Source organism: Pteropus medius, unplaced genomic scaffold (genome assembly GCF_902729225.1).
Source record: "Pteropus medius unplaced genomic scaffold, Ma_sr-lr_union100, whole genome shotgun sequence".
In the NCBI taxonomy this organism is placed as follows: Eukaryota; Metazoa; Chordata; class Mammalia; order Chiroptera; family Pteropodidae; genus Pteropus; species Pteropus medius.
This window is the reverse complement of record NW_024340699.1, coordinates 6,236,113-6,246,539: the sequence shown is the minus strand read 5'-3', so window position 1 is coordinate 6,246,539 and position 10,427 is coordinate 6,236,113.

The window sequence follows — 10,427 nt, the reverse complement described above, 5'->3', positions numbered from 1 at the left end:
GTAAGATACAAAGCAGATATGCATGCATGATGTATGTGTCTAAGTTAAAATAAAATGATGTGTTTACCTGTAAAACATTTAAAAAGATATACTGTTTTTCTCCCCAGAAGTTGAACTTCGTGCTTGTGCTAATAATATTAGTTCATTTCAAATAGTATGGTGGTATCATGCTCATCTTCTGCATGACTGTTGTTGTAGGAATAAGGCAGTGATGTCAAAAATAGCTTTGTGATAAAATATCCATATTCTGAAGTCCATCAGATTTGAAACTAAATTCTGGCCCTATTACTTTCTAGGCTTCTGACCTTAAATAATCACTTGACTTTTCTGAACTAATATGCTGTTATCTGTCAAATGAGAAAAATCATCTCACAAGATTTATGAGTTAATATGAGATAAACTTAGAACACTGTCTGGCAGACAGTAGGAGTTCAATAAATGATAGAAGGAGGATAGTAAGACTAGTAATCATAGGGTCATTGGAACAATGGGTTGTTAAACTGACTTGGAATAATGACCGATGACATAAGAATTGATTTGTCTCTACAGAACTTTTTATGGATTGTATATTAAGTTCAGAGTGATGCTTTCTATGGGGGAAAAAGTAGCCTACATAAAAGTATTCTGGAGAAAACCATCATTGTTGATGTTGCCAGTTTTCCCCAAGTTACATCAGTGCTTCTAGTCTTTTTAGTTATTTCCCCCAGGTATTGATATCAGCTCCATTTCCGGCTTTACTGAGATGCCCTCACTTGGCTTTCCTATGGATCAAACATGAAACTTGATTCCTCTCCATAGCTTTCTGGTTCTCCAAAACCTCATGTTCAACACAAATTTAGATCACAACCTAGAGCAAATATTCCTGTGGCCTTTAGGCTGTGTATATTCTAAACACATAGTTTCTTTGGCTGTGCAGCTGTTTTTATACATAGGAGTCAGTCTCATAATCATTTAAATTTCTGTTTTTCCGGAAGAGAAACCCAAAATGTCTGACCTCTGTGACTCTAAAAACTGGCTGCAGCTAAGGAGGGGTGGAGAGGACACTACCGATTGGCATCCATTCTCTCCTCTCTCTGTCCTGACAAAACTGTGTCGGTTCAGACACATGACTGCTCATAGCCTATAAGACTCCAGAGAATATGACTCTCAATTTCTCAATTTTCCTTTTTTTTTTTTGCCAAAATTATGTTTCTTCAAGGATATGTGATCAAATATGAACTAATGAAACATTAGAAAATATTTTCTGGGGCTTCTGGAAAAGCTCCTTCCTTCTAAATCTTCTGAGAAATGCCCCGAATTGTCCCTCTCCTTTCTTCTAGATACTATTAGTCATGATTATGAACTTGGAAGTGCTGCTACCACCTTGAAGAGAAATTCCTACAAAAAGGAGGATAGAGTCAGGGGAATTTCAGAGGGAAAGAGAAAGAATCATTAAAATAAATCAATTTATAATCCTGCATTATTATGTGAAATCCAAGATTTCCTTTGCTTCATCCATTTTGAATCAGGTGTTCATTCCCTGTCTTCAAATGACCGGAAGTGTCCAAGGGAGGACACCCTACGTGTGAGCATCACCACATCACCATGGCAACATCTCTTAATCCATGTGCCCTGGCCTGCTTTGCTCCTCCTACCAGTTGCTTACCACACCCTAATCAGCAGTAAGTTTGTGTCTTTTATTACAGACCTACACTGGAACAAAGCCTGATCAGAAAAATACTAAGGTGTGTGGTATTTTAAGAGTCAGAGCGAAATATGGTAACTGGTAACTTACCCTCTTCCTTAAAAAAAAAAAAAAAAAAAAAGAGTGATGAAAGGAGATTTACCCAGGGAATTCCTCCTACTTTTTTCTATTTATGTATAAGGTTTCTGCCTAGGAGACAGTGTAAAATAGTACTTCAGGGTGAGGGCTCTGAGATCAAACTGCTTAGGTATAAATCCTGTTCCTTCAGTCCACCATCTGTTTAACTTACTTTAAGTGGTAACTTTTTATTCCATGAAATATTGAGTTGATAACCGTGTTAAACTCATGGGGCATTTGTAAAAAAAAAAAAAAATGAGATAATACATGTTCTTAGCAGACTCCCTAACTCACATAAAATACTTAACACATTAGTTTCAAAAAATAACATAGAATGAAAACAATCATTTAAAATGTTTGGAGTCAACACATCTCAACTAGAAAATGACTCTAAAATGTGGACTAAATTATGGTATATAGAACACATAGCTAGTGAAATGTAAGTGCATATTTTTATTTTTTTTAACCTAGCATCTTTGATCAACATTCTGAAGTTAACTTTTTGTCTGAAAAAAAAAATACTACATTTATAAACCCTCATCCTTATGTAGGAGTATTATATTTTTTTATATTGCAAAAACTGACATTTAAGAGCTTCCTCTGCTATGCATCAGAGTATATATTTAAGACTTTTATTTGAAAATTAATACCTTAGACAGCTCCTGTATTTCCTAAGGAGTTGCATTTCAACTCAGGGATAATTCTCCATTTAGAATTTATAACAAAATGAACAAATAAAATAAAAACATAAAAAAATGTATCTAAATGATATTTTGATTCAAGTAATTAAAAAGAATGATATTTTACCCAAAAGGCAAGGAATATATGATTAGTCACCACTATCCACTGAACTTTGTTGCTGGAATCATTCAATAGTTTAGCTCAGGGATTTTTGCAGACTTTTACTTAAAAAACCTCTTCAGTCATTAAATTAATGCACATACTTTGAAAGGAATATAAATTAATTTTTTGACACTGCAGCATTTGATCTCAAGATTTTAACTAAGAGGTGTGAGTTGAGTCAGAAAGAACACTACTGTACATTTCTACAATTTACTTGCACCTAAGTATATTCATTTTAGCACATTAAGTCTAGATTAAAGTACAAGTCAGATCTAGAACTCATAACATGATCTCAAGTACTGCTAAACCTATATGATACAGATAATTCATTTGGCTCCTCAAAGACAGATTCTTTCATAAATACAGAGATTAATGTTGATGTTTTCTTAATAAGGATAAAATGATACAGCAGATGGGATTGTCTTGTAAAAATTAAGAGAATTAGAGGAAGGCAAATTATTATGAATAAAAAAATAATTGCTAGTAAGTCATTATTTTCTCCAAAGCACCTGACTACTTTTTATTTAGGTATAATTTACACAGCAAATGCATAAATCTTAATACAGCTCAATCAGTTTTAAGAAATATATATACTCAGTAACCTATATGCCAACTGAAATGTAAAGCATTTCTATCATCCCAGTAAGGTCCCTCATGTGCCTTCTCAAACAATCCCCTCTACTCACTCAAAGCAACCACTATTTTTTAACAGCTTTATCAAGGTATAATATACAAAGAGCTGCGCATACTTAATGTGTACAATTTGATGAGTTCGAACATATGTGAACACCTGTGATACCATCACCACAATCAAAATAGTAGACATACCCAACACTTTCCAAAGTTTCCTATGTCCCTTTTTAAATAATAAGAACACTTAACATGAAATCTAATTTCTCAATAAATTTTGAAGAGCAAAATACTGTTTCACTAACTATAGGCACTAAGGCATACAGCAGATCTCTGGAACTTATTCATCTAGCATAAATAAAACTTTATACTTATTCAACAACAAAACTCCATTTCTTCCACCCTTTAGTAGCTGCTAGAAACCACTACTGCATTCTCTGCTTCTATGATTTTGATTATTATATCTCATATAAGTGTAGTCATGCAGTATTTCTCCTTCTCTGACAGGCTTATTTTGTATTGCGTAATGTCCTTCAAGTTCATCCATGTTGTGGCAAGTGCCCAGATTTCCTTCTTTTTTAAGTCTGAGTAATTATATTTTATATGTATACTACATTTTCTTTTCCATTTAGCTGTGGATAGATACTTCATTTGTTTCTATTTCTTGGCTATCGTGAATAATGCTGCAATGAATAAGGTAGTGCAGATGTCTCTTTCAGATCATGATTTCATTTTTTTGGATATATTTCAATAATTTATTTTGCTTGATGATATGGTAGTTATATTTTGATTTTTTTGATGAACTTCCACATAGGAAGGCATTGCACAATTTTACATTCCTATCAAGAGTTTACAAGTGTACATGATGTACATGTCTCCATATCCTGTCAATACTTAACATGTGTGTGTGTGTGTGTGTGTGTGTGTGTGCGTGTGTATGTGTATATATATAAATAGTAGACATACTAACAGGTATAAGGTGATGTCTCATGTAAATCTGGTTTGCACTGTCCTAGTAATTAATGATGTCGAGCATCTTTTCATATATCTCTTGGCCATTTGTATATCTTTGGAAAGATACTAGTAAACAAGAAGAACAATACACAATATGCAGTACAAGACAGGGGTCTCATATTATGAAGCCAGTCCAGACTCTCTGTTATAGGCAAAGTTTATGCACCTGAGGGATTGTTCCAATAAATGTCTAAACTAAGCCAAGAGAACAACCTGAGAGATGATGGTAATGAACTCATGATATTATTAGGCAAACACGGGAGTAGAGAAAAAAGAGAAAGGGTCTCATTACTTAATATACCAAAGGACTTTCCTGGAAAGAGAATGAGCTATAGATCAGAATCCCCCATGTTTACTGGCAAAATTTGAAACAGTGCTCTTGACCTTGTGGAGTCAGAAGCTGGTTGGTCAACAGGAAACCATAATTCTGCCAGACAAATGTACAGTGTCAGCAAATATCAACTTCAATCACCGTTGTATGGAAAGGGACACAAAGGTGAGAGAAAGATCTTGCATCTTTCATTTAATAATAAATAACTTTAATTTTTACTCAACTGACCTTAATATCTAATGTGCTTTTATGGTTAATGTAATTCTATTAGTAAACATGTCTTCCTGTTACTAAACATTTAGCAACTCACTTTTCAAGCTCAATATAACAAGACAGAATGTTGCATTTTATTGGCAGAGGAGAGGGTAGTTACAACACAAAGTACTTCTAAAACTAAATATTTACATATGGATTTTTTAGATATATGCTACTATGATTCACTACATATCCACAGTTTAGAAAAAAATATGCTTTGGAAATTCATAATTAGGCAGTGGATAACTCATATTAGAAAATTTTAAACCTTTTTTATTTCTAAATTAAGGTTGATAACAGACTCCAACTCAGTTCTTTTGCTTCTTCATATTTCAGCTGAAGATTGGGCCAGATGATATCTATATCTGTGGTTCAGTCCCATATAGTACCTGAGGCAATTTAGACTGAAACAGGGTACAGCAGAAGGTGAGAACACACTCTCAGGTTGATTTCAAAACAAAATCTCATTCCTCAGGCCCATGACTTAAGGATTTTTTTTTTTTTTTTTTTTTTTTTAGTATTTGAAAACTAGTATTCAGTTTGGCAAAGAAGTTGTTCAAATCACTGATGAATCTGAGTAAAATTCAAACTTATGTATTTTTTGTCTTATTCATTAATATAGATAAGGATACAAACAAATATTCATGTCAGTACTACTACTACATTAATCAATCAATTGCAATAATCAATTAGCTACAGATAACAAAGTTTGGCAAAAATTGGGAAAACACTCTTAAAGAATCAATTGGCCTTGTGAAATTTACAGTAAAAAAAGTATTGTATATTTCATTATTTTTTATAAATTGTGTCCTACACATTTTCGAATATATAATAAATTTATGTATGCATACATATGCATACTTTTTTTCTGGAGAGCTAGTTCTTAAACTTTTCCCAATACACCACTACTCAAGCACCCATGGTTTATATATATTTTTGCAATGGCCGTGCGTATATTGGAAATGTAAGCTCTGACAGCATGGTGATGTAAACACCCAAAATAAAACAAGAATGGAATAGCAAAATGTTTACCATTAAGGTTGGTCAGATAGTTCCACTAACCTTAATACACATGGTTAGAAAACTAGAGCCCAAGAAAAGTACACAAAATAAATAAATTTGCATCACTTTGATGATTAAAATTTAGACTTCCATTAGATTGTTTCTAATCCCTTTCTGCAAACATTGCACCTACCCAAGAGAAACGACTCAAAGTCACAAAGACTACCTGAGTCGTACCTGGCTCTGTGACATCTTTAGTACCCAATGGCTAGGACCTGTCTTCTTTTAAGCCAGTCAACCCCTGAAGCTAGATCCTTTTTCTTATCTGCTTTTCACTAGGTATTGATTCATTTGTATATTTATTCTTTCTAAGTTTCATTTTACCTTCTTTGAAATAAAGATTATCAACATAACACCACACCATAAATGTTACAAGAATCAAAGGAAGTAAAACACAGAAAGTACTCTTCACATAATAAGTGCCAAATAAATTCATTTTAAAACCATCATTCCTACTAATTCTGCTATTATGAACATAATTACTAATTTTTCCAGTAGTTCTCTATTTTGTGAGAATCCAGGAAGCCTATGACAGGCTCCATATCTGGATATAAATGATATCTACAAATAAAATAAAAATAATTCAATTTCTGTTTATTTTTTCTAGTCATTCTAATGTATGAGCAACAGGACTGGTCCTTGTGGTACCATGGCATGAAATACCTCATGTCAGAAAATGTTTTGGTCTCAAGTAATTGCATCCATGCATGGTGGCACATACTCTGGTTAATGTCAGCTGATGGAAATGCATGTCGAATTTTATCTAATGTCTATCACTGCATGTAAAATCAAGCCATCAAGTAAGAAGTGGTTATGACATGATCATTTTTACATTGGGTGGCATGTTCCTGTTGTACTGTCAACAAGCATAAACTTTAATCTCCACAAAGAGAGTTTCTGTAAACTCTATGTCACACTAATGCTTTTATTTTGCATGTCATTTTTCCCTAGAGAAATTCTTTTTACCTTGACTTCTTTACCACAATTGTAATGTATTTCTGATTGACATGCTGACAAATCTATCCAGTTTCTTTATATTATTGTATAGCCTTTGATTATTTCAACATACTTTTTGCTCTCTATTTTTTTTTTTTCTTTTAAAAACAAATACGGTTCCTTTTGTCTGCACAGATAGCTTTGAATACATAGTCAAGTTCCAGGAGGAAGTGTATGTCCCCTATATGAGGCCTGCCATGCCTAATTTGAAATTCAGTATCTTGACTTGAACAGAAGATAGAAATCATTTTCTTATCACCAAAACTGTCCTCTAGAATTTAAAATCTATCAGAATCAATATAGTGTGTTTTTAAAGACCGATGTGGTTAGTCTGTCTATATATCATAAATGAGTAAAATATTGAGATATCAATGGAGTTTTAAATTCAATTTAATATCAAATTAGACCAATCTCAAATGGGAAATAGGAATTGATATTTTGCTGGATGGTTGGATAACATGCTGCCTATGTTATTCTCTTTCTCCAAATACTTTGTTCTCCTAAAGCCATCCCACACCATCTTCCTCAAGGTCACATTACAGTTTTCTATTTATCTTGACTTCTGATTAATTTTTGAGCATTGTTCTCTGTACCACCTGCCTCCCTGCAGGCATTCATGTACTAATCCATTAACGTTTAGCTACTCTTCCTTCTTTGATGAAAGCACAGTGAGTAGGGAGACATAGATACGTCCAGAATTTCTTTCTTTTTGGAACAATGGGCCTTTCTCTTTCTCATCACTCTTTAGAGCAAAAATCTTGCTCACTTAAGTCTCTGCTCAGTTCTAGGCACATCATTTGCACCACACATGTATTTGTTGACTGGCAAAACTAATAAAATCCCATGAAGATGTTGATTTATACTCTCCCTTCTTATGTTCTATGATGACAATAAAAATAATGTCCTTGAGATCAATTTGATTTACATTTTACTAAGACAATAGTAAATACTCCTGCATTTTCTTCTGAAATCGGTTCCTTTGCTGAAATGTCACCTATTGTGATCATAAACCTCAGTATATTTCATCTATAGATAATTATTTTTAAAATAAAAAAAAATGAGAACCTTTATTCTGGACATCACTTCACTAATGTGTTAAAATATATCCTAATATGGTGTTTATAAAAAAAAAAGGTAAAAGTTAAGTAAATTAAGTAGCTTTTGTTTCATGTACATATTTAAGCCAGGTTTGATAAAATAAATTTACAGTAAGTCTCATAAATTATTTTTTAATTGCCTGGATTTGACCCTTTCTACTCTATTTTAAAACTGATGACCATTTTTCATTTATTATAAATCTGAAATCAACTCATGAGAAAAGTGATATGCTGTCTTATTACATTTATAATTTGAGAGCTCTGAAAGATGGACATGTTTTCAGAACTCAAAAATAAAATGGTTTATTGATTTCAACCATCCAGAGATGTTTTTGATTGTCATGTACTCACAGTTTGGTGGTAGATATGTTGTTCCTTTTCTATGCATTTGAAATATTAGTTCAAAAATACAAAGTATCATATGAAAAGGCAATTGGGCTGATGGTTATTCTATGACTAATGGAATAAAGTATTATATAGCACTAAGCTATGACTTCTAAAATGATGCTTAGTTAGTTATATTAAGCTTAACACTGTCTTCTATGTTTTATTTCACTTATATGGCAAAAAAAGAGAAAGAATACTAACATTTCAGATTTAGTAGCCATATAAAGTACTCTCTCTTCATTACTCCTTCATTAATAAAACCTGGGATTAAATGCTGAATTTACATTTAAAAATGTCTGGCAATCAATCCAATTTCAATTTTCTTTTTATTGATATCCCTTTCCTTTTTTCAGTAGCCATTGAATTATTAGTCATGCTTTTTGTTGCTATGAGTCTGCTTTATCTTCCAATGCCAACTTCCCTTGAATAACCAATAACTGTTAGCTAAGATGATAGAACTAGTGAAAAACGGATATCATATATTTTAGCCTGAATCCAACAGTGTCGGAAATTCCTTTCCAAATAAAGGCCTAGGTGACCCTGTCATTCATATCTTACAACAGCATAAGGCAGCATCATATTTGTTGAATCTTTATAGTCCTTTAACTCTGCCATAACTAATGAAGATGCTCTTCTCGGAAATTGAGTGGAAAGGCATTCCTGTAGAGTGTGCCATTTCCAGACAATGTTCTTTTAATTTTTTAATGCAACTATTATTGTGATTTATAATTGCCTCGAAGGTTCTCTAATCCGTTTCGGGATATGTTCATTGTTATTAGTGAAATCCTTAACTCCTTGGAAAGGATGTTTCATGAACCTATTTAATAATGCAATACTTCCCTAAAATAGAACGTAACTCTCACTTTTTTTTTTTTTTTTAATGGAAAAGATTTATACCTGCAAATTTTGAAGGGCCTCCTAGACCTAAAAACTCTAACATTGAGGGGTATTGAAAAAGGGTAGTTTTTCATCACTTGGCTTAGGAAGAAATGCAAGGTACCTAATGTTTTACATGTCATAATTCTGAACTATTTTCTACTTCAGAGTATCCACGAATCAGTTTCTATGGTGTGGCTTAAAGACACTGGCAAATAGTTGTAATTGTTTCTTTCATAATCATAGTTGTATTTGAAATTTCTGGTAATTAATGAATTCTAGTGGGGTAGAGCATGCCAAAATGTTTTTTCTTTCTGTAGCTACTGCACTGGCTTGACTGAACAATGACTGGTAGCTGTCTAGGAGAAAGCAAACATATTTTATTAATAGAAGAAATGTGTTGAAACTACATGAGAACTTGAGCATTACAAAATCTTTTAAACAGAGAATTCAAAAGAAGGTGAGTCTCTATTGTTCTATGTCTATATGGTCTTTTACCCACGATTCTCAAAGGAGCTTGCTATAAATATGTTCCAGTCTTGTACTATGCATCTTGAACATACTGGAATTACAGGCCTCCAGCATATGAATTATATATGCCTCTTGATCTAGCCCTAAGGATTTAGCCAGGTGTAATGTTAATTTGAAATCAAATATTTATGTTTTTAACATATTAGATACCAGGGGTTGGACCTGAAGAAATTTGACTAGAAATGAGAATCTGTTATTCTAACCAATACTTATGCAATGTATACAAAGCAGTTTTGAGAATGACATGAAAATCAAAAATGGTGGGGACAAGTCTACCGAACTACTTCTAGAATAATACAAAGAAAATGTAAAGGGATTAAGCTAAATAGTTGCCATTGGGCATAGAGTTATTAGAATTTGGACCAACATAAAATATATATATATATATATTTTATATATATTTATAAAATATATATAAATATATATATTTATTATAAATATATATTTTATATATATTTATAAAAAATATATAAATATATATATTTATTTTATATATATATTTTATATATATTTATAAAATATATATAAATATATATTTATAAAATATATATTTATAAAATATACATATTTATAAATATATATTTCTATATATTTCTATATTCAT